The sequence below is a fragment of the Pseudophryne corroboree genome, chromosome 6 (genome assembly GCF_028390025.1).
Source record: "Pseudophryne corroboree isolate aPseCor3 chromosome 6, aPseCor3.hap2, whole genome shotgun sequence".
Taxonomy (NCBI): Eukaryota; Metazoa; Chordata; class Amphibia; order Anura; family Myobatrachidae; genus Pseudophryne; species Pseudophryne corroboree.
In genome coordinates this window covers 63154826-63175610 of record NC_086449.1, presented here as the reverse complement: position 1 = coordinate 63175610, position 20785 = coordinate 63154826, and the positions used below count along the sequence as shown (strand labels likewise).

The following is a 20785-nucleotide window of genomic DNA, read 5'->3' as shown; positions in this document are numbered from 1 at the left end:
TAGCCCCAAATCTAATAGTAGCATTGCCATCATGGCATCAGTGATCTACTGTGTGACTAGGTTACTGCTATCATGCTTGCTTCCTGGATATGGGTGGAGTCATCTAGCCTTATAAAATTTGATGTAGGACTATCATTGTTCACTAGTGATGATATTGAGGATGAAGGTGTTGGTGGTGGAGATTGGAGGAGCTGGGATCTAGATGATAAAAGGGAGTTAGATGATGCTGGACTGCTAGTCCGTATTTTTTTGCAGATATTTCTGATGTTGACAATATCTTTTCATGAACTCTCTGCAAATTCCGTAACAGGGAGGAGGATCTTAGATAATTAATGTCCTTACCTCTACTTAGTGTGGTTTTACAAATGCTACAGGTCGCTTGACAAGTGTTGTCAGGATTTGGGTAAAAAAAAACCTCCACACTTTAGAGTTAGATATTTTGGTCCTATGCCCAGACATGACAATTGCCTTCTTCTTATCATGAAGAAGAGCAGCTTCCACTGTTGCCTGACTTAAACAAAAAAACATCCTCATTAGCACTGGTGCTAGCTACACAAATATCCCCCTCATCCTCTTGCACTTCCACATTAGCAACCTCAATTTCTATGTCAGCATGTTGACTTGTGCTGCTAATCCTAACATTTGGAAGAATGCTTATCTATGAGAAAAGAATCAGAAAGGTCAGGCTCACACTTGTGGACACACTTTGACTTTCATCAGTGATCTGAGGTATTTCTATTCTAAGTGTGGATGACTGAGTGGCCACACCGCCCCACAGCGCAGGCAGCAACTGTTGGGTGGATCACCGGCCCCAGACAGAGAATGACAGAGGCCCTAATTTCAGCCATAGCAGAAGGATCTGGGCTCAGAGGTGAGGCTGGCGCGCAGGCACCCTAGTAAGGTGGAGGCGGCAAGGGCACCAGTCTGCCCTTTCCACAATCCTGCTTTCATATGTGCACTCACTGGCATACAAGTTCAATGAACTATCCCTCCTTCTGGGCAGTGCAGGGTCTGTCATTACAGGGTCGTCCATCCTCTGCTTTACAGAGACGTGGCTGGATGACCATATTGCAGACAACCCGATGCCTCTCTCATATTTTAGTCTCTTCAGGGCCAATTGCTCCAGGGTTCTCTCAGGAAAAACTGAGTGGTGGCATCGGCTTCTACATAAACAACTGATGGTGCTCTAGGGTCATGATCCTAGGCAAATAATGTAGCCCTCACCTGGAGATGCAATGTATTAGCTGTAACCCCTTTTATTCTCCCCAGAAATTTGCCTCAATTGTCTTTGTGGGAGTGTACATCCCCCCTCGCCTGCACGAATGAAGCCCTGCACCACCTGGCTGTATGCATATCTGACATAGGACAAAAACACCCATACTCTCTGCTTATAGTGCTGGCCAACTTGAACAGAACTAATCTGAGCAAGGAGCTACCTAAGTACAAACAACAAGTCATGTGTCCCACTAGGGAAGGGCGCACCCTTGATCACTGCTACACTACCCTCAAGTTTCCCTTCCGGTCTATCCCGCATGCTGCACTTGGCCTATCTGACCACTGCCTTGTCCACCTACTCCCTACCTATATACAGAAGCTTAGAACGGTTAAGCCTGTCATCAAGACTGTTAATAATTGGACCAACGAGGCTAAGATGAAGCTCCAGGCCTGATTCGATTGCATGGAATAGGGGGGTCTTTGAAGCCTCGGCAACTGACCTGAATGACCTGACAAACACTGTCACATCCTACATCAGCTACTGTGAGGACCTGTGTGTACCTACCAAGATTTACCGCATTTACAACAACAACAAACCCTGGTTCAACGCCCAGCTCAGGTAACTTTGTCGGGCCAAACAGAAGGCCTATAGCAGCATTGACAGAGCACTATACAATCGGACTAGGAACTCTCTGACTAAAGAAATCAGGCTATCAAAAAAGTATATCTCGGACAAGCTGACAAACGATCTTTCCACCAATGAACCCGTATCTGTATGGAAAGGAATGCAATCTATAACCAACTACAAGAAAACATCGAAGTCAACCACTATGCACCAAGACCTAGCAGATGATTTAAACCACTTTTATTGCAGGTTCACAAAAGAAGTTCCCTGTGACCAAAACAATCACCTCTACGATGCCCCGAACACTGATGGACAACTCCAGGCACTGCAAGTCACCCAAGAAGAGGTGGAGGCATTGTTCAAAAGTGCCAAACCCAGGAAAACTTCGGGTCATGACGGAGTGTCGCTATCTGCCCTGAGAACATGTGTGGTTCAGCATGCCCCCATAATCACCAAGATCTTCAACAAATTGCTGGAGCTACAAAAAGTCCCTTCCTGCCTCAAAAGGTCTAATATTGTCCCAGTCCCCAAGAAACTCTCTATCATGAACCTGAATGACTACAGGCCGATAGCACTGACGTCTGTGGTCATGAAAACATTGGTGCATCTGGTTTTGACTCCCCTGAAAACTGTGAGTGGCCCCCAACTGGACCCCCTACAGTTCGCTATCTACTGAATCGATGTGTCGAGGAAGCAGTCAACCTGGGCCTGCACTCCATTCTACAGCACCTAGACATTCCCGATACCTATGCAAGGGTCCTGTTTGTCGATTTCAGCTTGGCCTTCAATTCAATAGTCCCCAGCATCCTCCACCCCAAATTACTTCACCTAAAAGTCCCAGAAGCTACCTGTTCCTGGATAGTAGACTTCCTGACAGATAGGACACAGGTGGTGAAAGTGAGGAAATTCACCTCTCAAGCATTGTCCATTAGTACAGGGGCCCCTCAGGGTTGTGTCCTCTCACCCCTGCTCTTCTGCCTGTACACAAATGACTGCACCTCAGAGGTGCAATCAGTAAAGATAATCAAATTCGCTGATGACACCACCATAATTGGCCTCATCAAGGACGGGGACAAATCAGCCTATAGACGGAAAGTAGACCGGTTGGCCCAGTGGTGCAGCCTTAACAACTTTGAGCTCAACCCCCTTAAAACTGTTAAGATGATAGAGTGGACTTCATGAAGAACTCAGCTAGTGCACCTCTGCTAACGATTGCTAACAGTGTGGAATCGCGAGTGGACTCATTCAAGTTTCTAGGGACCACAATCTCCCTGGACCTTAAATAAGGATCCAACACTGACGCCACTGTCGGGAAAGTGCAGCAGAGGTTGTTCTTCCTCAGGCAAATAAGGAAGTTCAACATCCCACAGAAGCTTCTGCTCCTCTTCTACTCCACTATTGTGGTTTCGGTACTGAGCTCTTCGATACTGGTATGGTACAGCTCTGTCAGCATGAGGGACAGATGCAGGCTCCAAAAGGTGGTCAGAACCATAGAGAAGATCATCGGTGCTGACCTTCCCTCAGTCCAGGACCTGTAACTGTCCAGAACTAAAAAGCGGGCAATGAAGATAGTAAAGGACCAGCTACACCCCCGACCACAGCATGTTTAACTTACTTCATACAGGAAGACATTACAGGGACGTCCCCACCAGGTCCAACAGAAGCCTCAAAAGTTTCTTTCCCCAAGCGGTCCGCCTTCTGAACTCCTGAACATTGACTGACTAAATGTACATGTAACTCACTTGTGTCCCTACGGTATACCTATCTGTATGACTTTACCCCCACCACACCTGCTTATCTGTTACCTACTTGGCTGTTGTATAGCAAACCGAAGACAAGTTCCTAGTATACGCGAGTATACCTGGCCAATAAAGCTGATTCTGATTCAAAGCACAGAAAGATCATACAAACTTTAAAAAAACTGTTTTTTAAAACTTTTAAAAAAAGTAAAACTTTGTATTACTTTTTTAAAACTGTTTTTGCAACTACTACTGAAATAATTAGACTAAGGGGACTGGGCACAGCACAGTCACTTGATAGAAAAAGCACAGTTTGAGAAAGGACACAGTGACAGCACAGCTTGGGGATTGACAGAGCACTTAGACACAGCAGAGAATAGCACACAACAGTGTGACTGGAGTGAAATGGCAATGAGTCACCTCCACTGAGTCCTTATATACAATCCAAAACCCACAAGAATCTGACACTGTGATGATGACATTTGGCATTGATTTGGAACCCAAGCCTGGCTGGAAAACCCCCGAGCCAGGGCTTAGATTTACTCGGTTACCAGAAATTTTGCCTGGATCAGTTATCCAAAAATCTGAAATGCTCATCTCTAGTTGTAATTATATATAATATGACCTGGTGTACTGTAATGTGACATAATATGTACCGTGAACCCTGTATTTCATAATGTGAATTAGGGGCACTTTGTTGCATATTATGTACTGTCAGACTTACATTGTATCATAACACTAACTGGGGCACTAATGCAGCTCAGAAAATGTAGTAGGGATCTACTATGGGGATAAAACACTGTACTGTGGAGAGGTGTCTCTCTACATGCAGTGGGACATTATAAATCTAGTTATGGGTCCCACAATGTTTTGGCTATGTCCCTGTGTATGTGGACACATCCATAATACCAGCGGTACTGTAACTGTGGCATACAGGCGCACTTACTTGCAGACAGAAGAAGTTTGCATGTAAATCATACTTGCTTACCTGACCCTCTCCATGAGGGAGAAAATGCTCTGTTCCTGGACTTTCCTGGTAATGTATGATTGCCATCACCTGTGGTGAAACACCTTTCTTATCAATTAACTTACTCAATCATACATTACCAGGAAAGTCCAGGAACAGAGCATCTTTTCCCTCATGGAGAGGGTCAGGTAGGCATGTATGCTGTAAATTGACCCTATAGAAAGAAACCCAGTACTGAGAGGAGCTGCTGGAACTCAATACTGGATAGAGACCTCTTTCCTCTACTAGTCCCAGCACTAGTCCCAGCACCAGAACAGCTGTATATCATAGAGATCAGTGGAACTCTCAGATGTACCATCAACATTTACACCAGACCCATTGTTCTTTTTAATATGTTTTATACCTTTTTGTTACTTTACATGCTAAAATGTATGTTCTAATATTTTAATGATATTTTTTACTATAGATGAAAATGCAAAAAAAAAAAATTAACCAGTGCACTGCAGCAAGAAAACTACTATCAACTCAACTTTTCCGCACAGTGGAGATGCTTTGCAAGCCAGCATGCCTGCAGACTGATGAAACCCTCTCCCAGGCAAGATGCAATAAGTTTGCAAACTTCTTTCCAGATAAAATATCCACCATCCGGGCTGGAATCTCCACACTGCCATCAAAGGAGTGCCAAACTACAGAGCCTGCCAATATAAGCCACCTGCCTTCATGGACCAGCTTTGACCCAGTGGATGTAAAGGGCACTGCTGAAATTGTTCGGATTTTTCGTCCCACCACCTGTGATATGGACCCGGCCTCAACCAAGCTTCTAATAGGTTGTATGGATATAATTGGTCCTGTCTTCGCAAAAATTGTTCAATGCTCTTTGCAGACAGGCATTTTTCCTGGACCCCTAAAGCAAGCAAGTGTTAGACCTCTTCTTAAAAAACCTAATTTAGATCCCGACTGCATGACCAACTACAGACCGGTATCAAACCTTCCTTTCCTAGGAAAGGTTATTGAGAAAGTGGTTGCAAATCAACTGGAAACCCGCCTGACAATCCATGATATTTATGATCCATTCCAATAAGGATTCAGGAGAAGACATAGCACTGAAACAGCCCTGGTATGTGTGTTAAATGATCTTCTGATGGCAAGAGACAGAGGTGACTGTTCAATATTAATCCTTCTGGATCTCTCTGCATCATTTGATGCCATGGACCATGGGCATCTGATTGAGCAACTGATACATTTCTGTGGACTGGATGACACTGTCCAAATCATTTCTCACAGGCAGGTCACAGAGAGTATCGTCTGGATTATACTCATCACCACCAGTGCCATTGCCATGTGGTGTCCCACAAGGTTCTATACTATCCCCCATGCTTTTTGCAGTATACATGCTCCCATTGGGCAAAATAATCAGGCACCATGGCCTGGTCTACCACTGCTATGCAGATGATACACAAGAACTGTACTTGTCCTTTGCTCCGGCACTGATAACCCAATAGCAACCCTAAATGGCTGTCTAGCTGAGCTACAGGAGTGGATGAGCACCAATTGGCTGCGACTGAACCCGAATAAAACAGAGGTCCTTATGATACATTCACAACATCAAAGGACAAGAATGCAGCATAGCCAACCAACTGGACTTACACTCGGGGATTCAGAATTATAGACCACTGACTGCGTGCAGAATCTTGGTGTTGTCCTGGATGGTGGCTTGTCACTTAAACATCAGATATCAGCCACAATCAAATCCTCATTCTTTACCCTGAGGAAAATAGCCAGAATCAAGCACTTAATTCCCTCAGATGATCTGCCAAAAGTCATACATGCATTTGTATAATCTCGATTAGACTACTTTAATGCCCTCTACCTTGGTCTCCCAGCAAAAGAATTGCAACGCTTACAGCTGGTGCAAAACACAGCTGCCAGTCTGTTAAACAACCAGACCCATGTTAGCCACATAACACCAATCCTCTACTCCCTTCACTGGCTGCCTGTAAGATGGCGAATCATCTTCAAGATTGGCTTACTGAGTTTCAAAGCATTACATGACCAGGGCCCAAGGTACCTGAAGCAGCTTCTGAACCCATACTGTCCCACTCGATTACTGCAATCTGTAGATTTAGGACTGTTAGCAGTACCTAGAATCTCCCGTAATTCATCTGGGAGTCGAGCTTTTAGTCATGTGGCTCCAACTCTATGGAACTCACTTCCCCACACAGTGCGAGAGGCCCCAACTATAGAATCCTTCAAAAGTAGACTCAAGACTTTCCTGTTTACTCAAGCATTTCCATAATGTCCCTTTTAGTATCTTCATGCTTTTGTATTTTATGAAAATGTACTTCATTATTTTCTGTACTATATTATGCTATGTATCTGTTAAGCGCCTTGAGTCCTATTGGAGAAAGAGTGCTATATAAATAAAATTATTATTATTATCATCTCTTTTTTGTTGTAAACTATTGTGTTAGTTGTCAGTATTAGCACCCCTTGTGCCATGACAGTGTAAACATTATATTTACAAATAAATAAATAACAATTTCAGGCAATTTGTAGGCAGTTTTACCATGCACATTGTTTATTACATAACACTGGTGCAAAAATTAATCTATAGATGTTTCTTCTCTCCAGTCCTTAACACAACTGATTAATTTAAAAAAATGATGTCACATTCAGAAAATAAAAATGTCCTCACTTGTAACCATATTGAAGTGATACATGTTAACTTACTTAACAAACAGGCTACATTCAGGCCCTCATAGACACTCCTCATGTGATTACTGAAACCCCTTTCACACCACACAAGTAACCCAGTATACTGCCTGGTCGACGCGTGTCAATGAGCAGTGTGAAAGGGGTAATTAAAAAAATTCCTTTGTCACCTGACCCGGTATTTCAACCCGGAAATAAAACAGGGTTATTCCTGAGTAATTACAGGGTCAGGTGCAGTGTGAATGGGTTCCCCAGGTCGATGCGATCCGGGCCTTGTTCAGACTATGTTGGAGGTAACATGGAGATGATCCCATCAACAAGCGCCACCTCCAATCCTATCCCCGATAATGGTGGTGCTGCATCTGCTCCCACCCCCAATGGCAACCCGCTATGTTGCTGGGCCGCACTCCCAGTCTAAAAGAAGTCTCTTGGCGGGTCGCACCCAGGAAGGACCAATGTACAATTCCTGGGTGCGACCCGTTATTGCAATGTGAAAGTGGTATAAGTGTTATTTTATACTTGCTGCATTGAGAGCATTCATATGGTTCCTCTAATGTGTGACTTCTGATGGTTAACAAGATGAGACTTTTTGTAAAAACACTTGCTACATTCAGAGCATGTAAATGGTTTCTCTCCTGTATGAATCCTGTATGAATCCTTTGATGTACAACAAGATATGTCTTTCTGGTGAAACACTTACTGCATTCTGAGCATTGAAATGGTTTCTCTCCTGTGTGACTCCTCTAATGTATAATAAGATGTGTCTTTCTGGTAAAACATTTACTACATTCTGAGCATTGAAATGGTTTCTCTCCTGTGTGAATCCTCTGATGTATAATAAGATGTGTCTTTCTTGTGAAACATTTACTACATTCTGAGCAGTATAATAAGATCTACCTTGTTGATATAACATTTGGTGCATTCAGAGCATTTAAATGCCTTCTCTCCTGTGTGACTCCCCTGGTGTAAAACAAGATATGACTTACGGGAAAAACATTTGCTGCATTCAGAACATGTAAATGGTTTCTCCTGTGTGACTCCTCTGATGTGTGAGAAGCTGTGATGTATATGTAAAGCTTTTGTCACACTCAGAGCACAGATGTGGTTTCTGTCCCATGAGACTCATAATGTATTAGCTGCGATACAAATTAGCTTTAGGGTTCTCCTATCAAATTTTTTTTGCAAAACCTCCTGAATTTTATAAGGAAATTAATTACTTAATTGGCTTGAATGAGAACAGTGCCCCTGTCTACTATGTCTTCTAATATTCTTAGTGGGAATCCTGCTCCAATTTTGTCCTGTAAGAAAAAAGATCATTTTTTTTAAATAGAGTCATTTTTTTACAGATAGAAAAGGATTCTCGTGGGAGAGGTAGACTATAAGGTTCCACCACTCTTGATTGAAAATACGGAACGTAACATCATCTAATTTCAACCAAATTTATATATATTTTTTTGAAGTCTATCTAGATATTATATTTATCGAATTGAATATGTGATTGGATGTAATCATTGGATATTCTAAATATTTTAGAAGGTTGTGTCAGTAACGAACGCTTAGGATAAATATCGTTTGTTTCTGTACAATAAAAACTTTTAATTATTGTCATACAAAAGGCATATTGGCTCCCACGAGAATCCTTTTCTATCTGTAATCTACTTTTAATACCTTATCTGACAGATGGTATTTCTTGGTGGTTTGAGACTAGAAGTATAGCGCAAGATATTAGGGTTGAATTTTTGTTTTAGAGCCATTTTTTTATTTAAGAAACAGTAGCACATACACTCATAATATAAGCAATATCACGTAAAAGGAAGAGCAGTATAAATACAGTCGGATACCGAAATAATTGGGTAAATATAAAACAAGTCAAAGAAACAATCGATCTATGATATAATAAAATAATCAGTTCAAGAAAAGAAAAGAGTATGTGTATTATTATACTCCCATCAATATAATTTTTTAAATTTTAAACATGTAAGTGACCTAGTGATCCGAAGATCCCAACTCCCTGATGTAAACCCTAATAACAATATTATAAAAAGTATAAACAGTAAGACCAAAGATTTACATTCTGAACTGATCATATCATCACTTACTGTAGGTAACAGAGGAATATCTTGTGCTGAGTTAGTAGATTCAAGCCAAAAAGACCAAAATCCCTCAAACATAGAGCTGCCATTATTTTGCATATAAACATAGCGTTCCTTAAAATGGTGTCATTGACAAGTGCTCTAAAAGCAGATAATGTGGGACCATTTTATGCCAACCACCCTCTAGAAATACACACTTTCACTAATGCACACATATTATGAACATACAGACCCTCCTATTTGGAGAGAGAACTAGAAGCATCCACTCCAAGAACAAATCATTTCAGAGTTAGTAATATTAAAGGAACACCCTTTTCCTCCAGAATCAACCTGACCCTCATCCAGAGTATCTGCAAAACAGTGCAGTCCCACAGAAGATGTAAAAAAGTCTCCTGGGCAGCACCGCATTTAGGGCATATTGCAGATTGACCATCCCCAATCCTGCTCAGTCTCACATTGGTCATATAGGTATGGTGAAGTATGTAAAACGGGATCTGCTGAAATCTAAGAGATTTCGTAGCCATACGTGGGTATTTGATAGAGAGATCCCACTCTTCATCATCCAAACAACCAAGATCAGTCTCCCAGCTCGCGTGGAGATGGAATAGAGGATCAATGTGAAACTGAGCATGGAGGTAGGAATAAGGCAGGGGGACAGTCTTATTACATCCAAGACCGAGAATAAAGGTTTTAGTAGAAAACACACTTATCAAGGGCGGGGAGTCTCCAAACTGTGAGTGCAGTGCATGCCTAAGCTGGAGGTATCTAAAAAAATAGGAATTGGGTAAGGCAAATTGCTCTTTAAGCTGTTGGAATGATTTAAATACCCCATTACAGTACACCTGGGACAGGGACACCACATCGTTAGGGGCCCACGCCACCTTCCCTTCAAAATAATATAATTCTGATAGCCACTGTGAATGCCAAAGTGGGGGTATCCAGATCCAAGTCCTCAAACTCAGCCACCTTTCTAGGTGACCACCAAATTTTTACAGATTGGAAAACAATAGGGGTAGAGTAGGTAGACATATTCCCACTTAATAGAACCTGAGGAGGAGTGAAATTAGGGTAATAGTAGTGAATAAATGCAGAATGTAGAGAGGAGCTATCAACCTCCTGAAACCATGACCTCATATGCGATATTTGAGCAGCATAGTAATACAACTGAAAATTGGGGCGTGTCAATCCTTCATCCAGTCTGGTTACAGTAAAGGTGTTTAATTGAATCCTAGGTCTCTTATTAGCCCAGACTAAAGAGGAGAGAATACTATTCAGCTTCCTGAAAAAAGAGGGAAATATATACACTGGAGACTGTCAAAGGACATACAACATTTTAGGTAACAGTATCATTTTGCAGAAACAAAAAGAGAAAACCCTGTGGCGCAGAGAAGAAGTTCCATGTACAGGATTTGTAATAATAAAATGAGAAAGTCAATACAGTCCCTTTCGTCTTCGATCCTCCATGAATGTTTTCTAAACTTGTAGTACCTCAAAAATAGGAGAGAGACACTTAGTGTAACACTGTGGGGAATTATTCGGAATTGATGATACAATGGCACACTCACATGGACTATGAATAATTAGTGCTCGTCATCCACCAAATTTGAGAGTAGTAGCCTCCTGTATCTTCCTCCAATAAATCTCAAAATAAGGGAGAGACACTTAGTGCAACACCATTGGGATAATTCACAAAACTAGTGTAAATGTAGGTAGCACACTCACAATTGAGTTAGATCATAAATGCTCATCATCCACCACAAATAGGAGTAGAACTTGATGTTACTTCACCCAAATAGAATATGGACTAAGGATGATTGGTGCCCGTCATCCACCCAATTTGAGAGTAGTGGCCTTGTGTATCTTCCTCCAGTAAATCTCAAAAATAGGAGAGAGACACTTAGTGTAACACTGTGGGGAATTATTCGGAATTGATGATACAATGGCACACTCACATGGACTATGAATAATTAGTGCTCATCATCCACCAAATTTGAGAGTAGTAGCCTCCTGTATCTTCCTCCAATAAATCTCAAAATAAGGGAGAGACACTTAGTGCAACACCATTGGGATAATTCACAAAACTAGTGTAAATGTAGGTAGCACACTCACAATTGAGTTAGATCATAAATGCTCATCATCCACCACAAATAGGAGTAGAACTTGATGTTACTTCACCCAAATAGAATATGGACTAAGGATGATTGGTGCCCGTCATCCACCCAATTTGAGAGTAGTGGCCTTGTGTATCTTCCTCCAGTAAATCTCAAATAAGGGAGAGACACTTAGTGCAACACCATTGGGATAATTCACACAAGTGGGGTAAATAATAGGTAACACACTCACATTTGTGTATGATCATATAAGCTTATCATCCACCAGAATGGAAATGAAAACTTTGTATTCCTTCACCCAATTGGAATAATCAATAGGAATATATTGAACTCTTCCTCCTCCAATAAGAATGTGTTATCATAAAATGTTCTCCTCCAGTACAATATGTAAAATAGAGGAAGCAGAATAGTGCAACACTGTTTTTCTTAAAAACACATATTTTTAATAACCAGGTTACTCACATTTAATACAAACAAGAAAAACATGTATCTCCTTCAAAAGTAGTGGCTCACACTGGGAATCAGCTTCCACGAACTGAATAGATCGGGATGGAAAAGGTCAGAAGTCCTTGTCTAAGGAGTGTCTCGACACAGTGCTGGTCCCCACGGGAGTCAAATCCACCTGCTTAACGCGTTTCGGACTTTAGGCGTCCTTCATCAGAAGCATGGTGGTATTGTGCACTGATAAACTATTTATACCCTAAACAATTATCTTCTAATAACGGTCTCCACACCCTCTGTGTTTCCGGGCGTCACAAAGGAAATTCAAACCACCGAATCGCGTGTATATTTGACGCGACGTCACTTCCGCCTGTCCACAGGAAACAACTTCTTGCGTTCCACTGTGTTTCACGGTCCGGAAGGACGGCTTCTGGAGTCGCGTTTCGTCACTTCCGGTCAAAGCATCCGTCGCTTAATTGCGTTCCACTTAGATGCGGAAGGGGAACTGGGGTGGTGGCGTGTCTCCAAGGCAACGGGGTTTGAATGGCCGGACGCTTTAGATATCACAGACGGTGTGATCCCTATAACATAAACATGTGTAAAATACAAAGATATTAAAAACTTATATATTAATATAAAAAGAACTTAAACATTGGTATAAAAAGAAGGAGGAGAGAGGTGAGTTTGAAGTGAAGGAACTACAAGAAATGTTTCAACTCGAATTCTCCATTTAAACCTCTGGGGACTAGAGTTTTCAATTGGAAGATCCATTTCATCTCTGCTTTAGAGAGTCTTATGTCAACATCTTTACATCTCCAGCTGGTCTGAACCTGCTGAATGCCCCAAAAGGATTTAATATAACATTCTTTAGAGTTATGTTTCTCTTTAAAATGTGCCGAAAGGGTGTGTGAATCAAGACCCTTTTTAATATTGTAAATATGTTCTGCTAAACGAGTTTTCAGATTTCTTGTAGTTTTACCTATATATAATAGGTTACATGTGCATTGTACCGCATACACCACATTTTTGGAACAGCAAGTGATGAAGTCCTTTATTGGATATATCTTTCCATTTACTGTAAATTCCCTAATTTTTGATGGATTGTCTTTAGCAGTTGTTCTACACATAAGACACAAACCACAACGGTGAAAACCTTGTATTCTCAGACTAGTTCATTTTTCTTCTTCTATGCTACTTCGAACTAATTTGTTTTTAAGGTTTGGTGCCCTTCTATAAATGAAAGATGGTTTTTCAGGGATTTCTTTTCCAATTACTGGGTCCTTCAATAATAATGACCAGTTCCTTTTAATACAATTTTCTATTTCCTTATGGTTGGAACTATACCTACTAATGAAAGACCACATATATTTACCACGATTGGATTCAGTGGTTTGATTTTTACATTTAAGTAAATCAGATCTATTTGTCTGATTGATCCGTATCTCTGCTTTTTCCAATTCCATTTTTTTATATCCCTTTTCTACAAATCTTAGTTTAGTTTCTTCCATTAATGAATTACAAACCTCAGGTTCTGAACAATTCCTCTTAATACGGCTAAATTGTCCGAAGGGGATCCCACTCAACCAGTTGTCATGATGGAGGCTATCTCTAAATATATAACTATTACAATCTGTTGGCTTACGGTAATTTTTTGTATGGATTTCTCCATTTTTTACATAGATACAGAGATCTAAAAAGGTTATCTCAATCTTACTAAGTTGAAACGTAAGATTAATATTACAATCATTTTGATTTAGGGAATCACAGAAAGTATTAAGACTCTCTTGGGAGCCATTCCAGATGAACAGAACGTCATCAATGAACCTTTGCCAGGATACCAGGCCCGCCCCCAGCTCACCATTCGGCCAAACCGAAGTTCCCTCCCAGAATGACATAAAGAGGTTGGCGTAGCTGGGGGCGAACCTGGTACCCATCGCAGTCCCAATTGACTGAATATAATAATTACCGTCAAAAAGAAAGTAATTGTTCTTAAGGATAAAATCTATTCCTTTCAGAATAAATTCCTTAGTATCTAAGTCCAAATCACTCTGGTCCAAAAAGAAAGAAACAGCCTCCAGACCCTTTGCAGAATCAATGATGGTATATAACGTACTGACATCAGCACTACCTAAAATGCACTGTTCATCCCACTGCAGATTATAAATTTTGGTAAGGACATCAGTCGTATCCTTAAGGTAGGCTCTAGTATTTTTAACCAAAGGTTGTAGAAATCCATCAATTACAGCAGAAAGATTACTCGTAATGCTGTTTGTCCCAGAGATTATTGGTCTTCCGGGGGGGTGTACAGGATCTTTGTGTATTTTTGGTAAAATATACATAGTGGGTGTTGACGGATTTTTTTTATTGATGTATTCACATTCATTTTGTGTTAAAACTCCTTTACTTACTGCAAGTGTAGTAAAGTCAACCAGTTCCTTTATTATTCTATTTGTAGGGTCAGTTTTCAATTTTCTATATGTATTACCAGAATTTAGTTGTTTATAGATCTCCCCCATATATGCCTCTCTATCCATCAAGACCACACTTCCCCCCTTATCGGCGGGCTTAATAATGAGGTTTTTGTCCTCCTGAAGATTTTTTAGGGCCATAAATTCCCTTTTTGTGAGGTTACATCTTTGATGTTTCTTTGGAAGGGATGTTAGTTCTTCCAATTCTTCACTAACAATTTTGTTGAAACACTCAATGAAACTTCCCTTACAGAAGGAGGGATAGAAAGTGGATTTATTTTTATAAACAGGTCTGGTTGGAACTTCAATTTGTTCCTCAGTACTGACATTATCTTTACTTAAAAAGAATTTCTTTACAGTTATTTTGCGTATACATTTTTGAAAATCAATGTATGTATCAAAGGGGTCTGCTTTAATGCTCGGGGCGTATTTTAACCCTTTCATCAGAACTCTCTCCTCATCATCGGATAATTGTCTTTTACTTAAGTTAAAAATTTTCATCCTATCTCCCTCTACCAAAGGTTCTAAAGACTCTGTAACTGAGGGTTTACTTTTATTTATATTTTTGGGTTTGGATTTTTTACCTCCTCTATTACCCCTTTTAGTTGGGGCTGTGTTCAAAACTTTCTTTTGTATCTGAAGTCCCACTCTGGAAAATGAGAAGTTGGATTGGTTCTATTCCAATCATCCTGTAATGGTAAGTATCTGTTATCGTTGTTTCTAACATCTCTCTGATGCTGATCACGATTATACATTAAAGGCTCTCCTCCTCCGTCATTCCAATTTTCCCTATTGCTAGTGTTCCTCCATGTTTGTCTTTCTAGTGTTTGTCTATATCCATGTCTATCTCCATGATTATTTCTCCTTTTTTGTGTATTTCTTTGGTATTTTGGGGTTTCTAAATCTTTAGATATTTTCATGGGGACTTTGGAAGGCAACACTTTTTCTCTCACACTAACATTTTTGGTAATTGATAAATTAATGGGATCCTTAACACTCTGTCCCCCTGTAACACTTTTAGAGGCATTAAGATCTCTATTATATTTCCGAATCTTTCTATCTCTAAGTTCTCTAGTTTCTTTGTTAATTTTCCTCATAATTTCTTCTTCTGCTTTTTTGAAATCCTCTGATTCCTTATATGGTTCAATCAGAATGAACAAATGGTTAATGTCTTCATTGACCAGATTTAAAGATCTCTTACGTTCTTTCAAAATGAGATCTATTAGTTTATGTGAGCAATGGTCTAGAGTCATTTGCCATTCATTCTGAAAACTTGGATCAGTGCCATTAAAGGAAGGAGGTTTGATTAATTGTAAACCTTTAGGGATTAGATTATCAGTCTGATACTTATCTAGAGTGACAACCTCCCACCATATCCTATTTTCTTTAAGCATGGCTACTTCCAATTTCTTACATATGCTGTTAAGGTCTTCATCACAACAATTATCCTCTATATTAGAGGTTTGAAATAATTCTTTTACAGAGATATTTCTGTTATCACGAAAAGTAAACATGTTTGCAGCAAGGTTCAGGTGAAAGAGTGGGGGTGACAATAGTAGAGTAGAAAAAACCTTAACCACTGCGCAATAAACTCAAACAATGCAGCCTGGGTACTTCTAGGTCCACCAAACCCTTACAGAAATACAGAAACAAAAAGAGAAAACCCTGTGGCGCAGAGAAGAAGTTCCATGTACAGGATTTGTAATAATAAAATGAGAAAGTCAATACAGTCCCTTTCGTCTTCGATCCTCCATGAATGTTTTCTAAACTTGTAGTACCTCAAAAATAGGAGAGAGACACTTAGTGTAACACTGTGGGGAATTATTCGGAATTGATGATACAATGGCACACTCACATGGACTATGAATAATTAGTGCTCGTCATCCACCAAATTTGAGAGTAGTAGCCTCCTGTATCTTCCTCCAATAAATCTCAAAATAAGGGAGAGACACTTAGTGCAACACCATTGGGATAATTCACAAAACTAGTGTAAATGTAGGTAGCACACTCACAATTGAGTTAGATCATAAATGCTCATCATCCACCACAAATAGGAGTAGAACTTGATGTTACTTCACCCAAATAGAATATAGACTAAGGATGATTGGTGCCCGTCATCCACCCAATTTGAGAGTAGTGGCCTTGTGTATCTTCCTCCAGTAAATCTCAAAAATAGGAGAGAGACACTTAGTGTAACACTGTGGGGAATTATTCGGAATTGATGATACAATGGCACACTCACATGGACTATGAATAATTAGTGCTCGTCATCCACCAAATTTGAGAGTAGTAGCCTCCTGTATCTTCCTCCAATAAATCTCAAAATAAGGGAGAGACACTTAGTGCAACACCATTGGGATAATTCACAAAACTAGTGTAAATGTAGGTAGCACACTCACAATTGAGTTAGATCATAAATGCTCATCATCCACCACAAATAGGAGTAGAACTTGATGTTACTTCACCCAAATAGAATATGGACTAAGGATGATTGGTGCCCGTCATCCACCCAATTTGAGAGTAGTGGCCTTGTGTATCTTCCTCCAGTAAATCTCAAAAATAGGAGAGAGACACTTAGTGTAACACTGTGGGGAATTATTCGAAATTGATGATACAATGGCACACTCACATGGACTATGAATAATTAGTGCTCGTCATCCACCAAATTTGAGAGTAGTAGCCTCCTGTATCTTCCTCCAATAAATCTCAAAATAAGGGAGAGACACTTAGTGCAACACCATTGGGATAATTCACAAAACTAGTGTAAATGTAGGTAGCACACTCACAATTGAGTTAGATCATAAATGCTCATCATCCACCACAAATAGGAGTAGAACTTGATGTTACTTCACCCAAATAGAATATGGACTAAGGATGATTGGTGCCCGTCATCCACCCAATTTGAGAGTAGTGGCCTTGTGTATCTTCCTCCAGTAAATCTCAAATAAGGGAGAGACACTTAGTGCAACACCATTGGGATAATTCACACAAGTGGGGTAAATAATAGGTAACACACTCACATTTGTGTATGATCATATAAGCTTATCATCCACCAGAATGGAAATGAAAACTTTGTATTCCTTCACCCAATTGGAATAATCAATAGGAATATATTGAACTCTTCCTCCTCCAATAAGAATGTGTTATCATAAAATGTTCTCCTCCAGTACAATATGTAAAATAGAGGAAGCAGAATAGTGCAACACTGTTTTTCTTAAAAACACATATTTTTAATAACCAGGTTACTCACATTTAATACAAACAAGAAAAACATGTATCTCCTTCAAAAGGAGTGGCTCACACTGGGAATCAGCTTCCACGAACTGAATAGATCGGGATGGAAAAGGTCAGAAGTCCTTGTCTAAGGAGTGTCTCGACACAGTGCTGGTCCCCACGGGAGTCAAATCCACCTGCTTAACGCGTTTCGGACTTTAGGCGTCCTTCATCAGAAGCATGGTGGTATTGTGCACTGATAAACTATTTATACCCTAAACAATTATCTTCTAATAACGGTCTCCACACCCTCTGTGTTTCCGGGCGTCACAAAGGAAATTCAAACCACCGAATCGCGTGTATATTTGACGCGACGTCACTTCCGCCTGTCCACAGGAAACAACTTCTTGCGTTCCACTGTGTTTCACGGTCCGGAAGGACGGCTTCTGGAGTCGCGTTTCGTCACTTCCGGTCAAAGCATCCGTCGCTTAATTGCGTTCCACTTAGATGCGGAAGGGGAACTGGGGTGGTGGCGTGTCTCCAAGGCAACGGGGTTTGAATGGCCGGACGCTTTAGATATCACAGACGGTGTGATCCCTATAACATAAACATGTGTAAAATACAAAGATATTAAAAACTTATATATTAATATAAAAAGAACTTAAACATTGGTATAAAAAGAAGGAGGAGAGAGGTGAGTTTGAAGTGAAGGAACTACAAGAAATGTTTCAACTCGAATTCTCCATTTAAACCTCTGGGGACTAGAGTTTTCAATTGGAAGATCCATTTCATCTCTGCTTTAGAGAGTCTTATGTCAACATCTTTACATCTCCAGCTGGTCTGAACCTGCTGAATGCCCCAAAAGGATTTAATATAACATTCTTTAGAGTTATGTTTCTCTTTAAAATGTGCCGAAAGGGTGTGTGAATCAAGACCCTTTTTAATATTGTAAATATGTTCTGCTAAACGAGTTTTCAGATTTCTTGTAGTTTTACCTATATATAATAGGTTACATGTGCATTGTACCGCATACACCACATTTTTGGAACAGCAAGTGATGAAGTCCTTTATTGGATATATCTTTCCATTTACTGTAAATTCCCTAATTTTTGATGGATTGACTTTAGCAGTTGTTCTACACATAAGACACAAACCACAACGGTGAAAACCTTGTATTCTCAGACTAGTTCGTTTTTCTTCTTCTATGCTACTTCGAACTAATTTGTTTTTAAGGTTTGGTGCCCTTCTATAAATGAAAGATGGTTTTTCAGGGATTTCTTTTCCAATTACTGGGTCCTTCAATAATAATGACCAGTTCCTTTTAATACAATTTTCTATTTCCTTATGGTTGGAACTATACCTACTAATGAAAGACCACATATATTTACCACGATTGGATTCAGTGGTTTGATTTTTACATTTAAGTAAATAAGATCTATTTGTCTGATTGATCCGTATCTCTGCTTTTTCCAATTCCATTTTTTTATATCCCTTTTCTACAAATCTTAGTTTAGTTTCTTCCATTAATGAGGTTTGTAAGTAAATAGATCTGATTTACTTAAATGTAAAAATCAAACCACTGAATCCAATCGTGGTAAATATATGTGGTCTTTCATTAGTAGGTATAGTTCCAACCATAAGGAAATAGAAAATTGTATTAAAAGGAACTGGTCATTATTATTGAAGGACCCAGTAATTGGAAAAGAAATCCCTGAAAAACCATCTTTCATTTATAGAAGGGCACCAAACCTTAAAAACAAATTAGTTCGAAGTAGCATAGAAGAAGAAAAACGAACTAGTCTGAGAATACAAGGTTTTCACCGTTGTGGTTTGTGTCTTATGTGTAGAACAACTGCTAAAGACAATCCATCAAAAATTAGGGAATTTACAGTAAATGGAAAGATATATCCAATAAAGGACTTCATCACTTGCTGTTCCAAAAATGTGGTGTATGCGGTACAATGCACATGTAACCTATTATATATAGGTAAAACTACAAGAAATCTGAAAACTCGTTTAGCAGAACATATTTACAATATTAAAAAGGGTCTTGATTCACACACCCTTTCGGCACATTTTAAAGAGAAACATAACTCTAAAGAATGTTATATTAAATCCTTTTGGGGCATTCAGCAGGTTCAGACCAGCTGGAGATGTAAAGAAGTTGACATAAGACTCTCTAAAGCAGAGATGAAATGGATCTTCCAATTGAAAACTCTAGTCCCCAGAGGTTTAAATGGAGAATTCGAGTTGAAACATTTCTTGTAGTTCCTTCACTTCAAACTCACCTCTCTCCTCCTTCTTTTTATACCAATATTTAAGTTCTTTTTATATTAATATATAAGTTTTTAATATCTTTGTATTTTACACATGTTTATGTTATAGGGATCACACCGTCTGTGATATCTAAAGCGTCCGGCCATTCAAACCCCGTTGCCTTGGAGACACGCCACCACCCCAGTTCCCCTTCCGCATCTAAGTGGAACGCAATTAAGCGACGGATGCTTTGACCGGAAGTGACGAAACGCGACTCCAGAAGCCGTCCTTCCGGACCGTGAAACACAGTGGAACGCAAGAAGTTGTTTCCTGTGGACAGGCGGAAGTGACGTCGCGTCAAATATACACGCGATTCGGTGGTTTGAATTTCCTTTGTGACGCCCGGAAACACAGAGGGTGTGGAGACCGTTATTAGAAGATAATTGTTTAGGGTATAAATAGTTTATCAGTGCACAATACCACCATGCTTCTGATGAAGGACGCCTAAAGTCCGAAACGCGTTAAGCAGGTGGATTTGACTCCCGTGGGGACCAGCACTGTGTCGAGACACTCCTTAGACAAGGACTTCTGACCTTTTCCATCCCGATCTATTCAGTTCGTGGAAGCTGATTCCCAGTGTGAGCCACTCCTTTTGAAGGAGATACATGTTTTTCTTGTTTGTATTAAATGTGAGTAACCTGGTTATTAAAAATATGTGTTTTTAAGAAAAACAGTGTTGCACTATTCTGCTTCCTCTATTTTACATATTGTACTGGAGGAGAACATTTTATGATAACACATTCTTATTGGAGGAGGAAGAGTTCAATATATTCCTATTGATTATTCCAATTGGGTGAAGGAATACAAAGTTTTCATTTCCATTCTGGTGGATGATAAGCTTATATGATCATACACAAATGTGAGTGTGTTACCTATTATTTACCC

The 20785-nt window shown here is 39.9% G+C and overlaps 1 pseudogene; it reads right to left on the bottom strand.

The window, feature by feature from the left end:
- Positions 1-8001: 8001 nt before the first annotated feature.
- The window catches only part of LOC134934252 (oocyte zinc finger protein XlCOF6.1-like), a 40056-nt pseudogene continuing 27272 nt past the window's right edge, over positions 8002-20785 (bottom strand).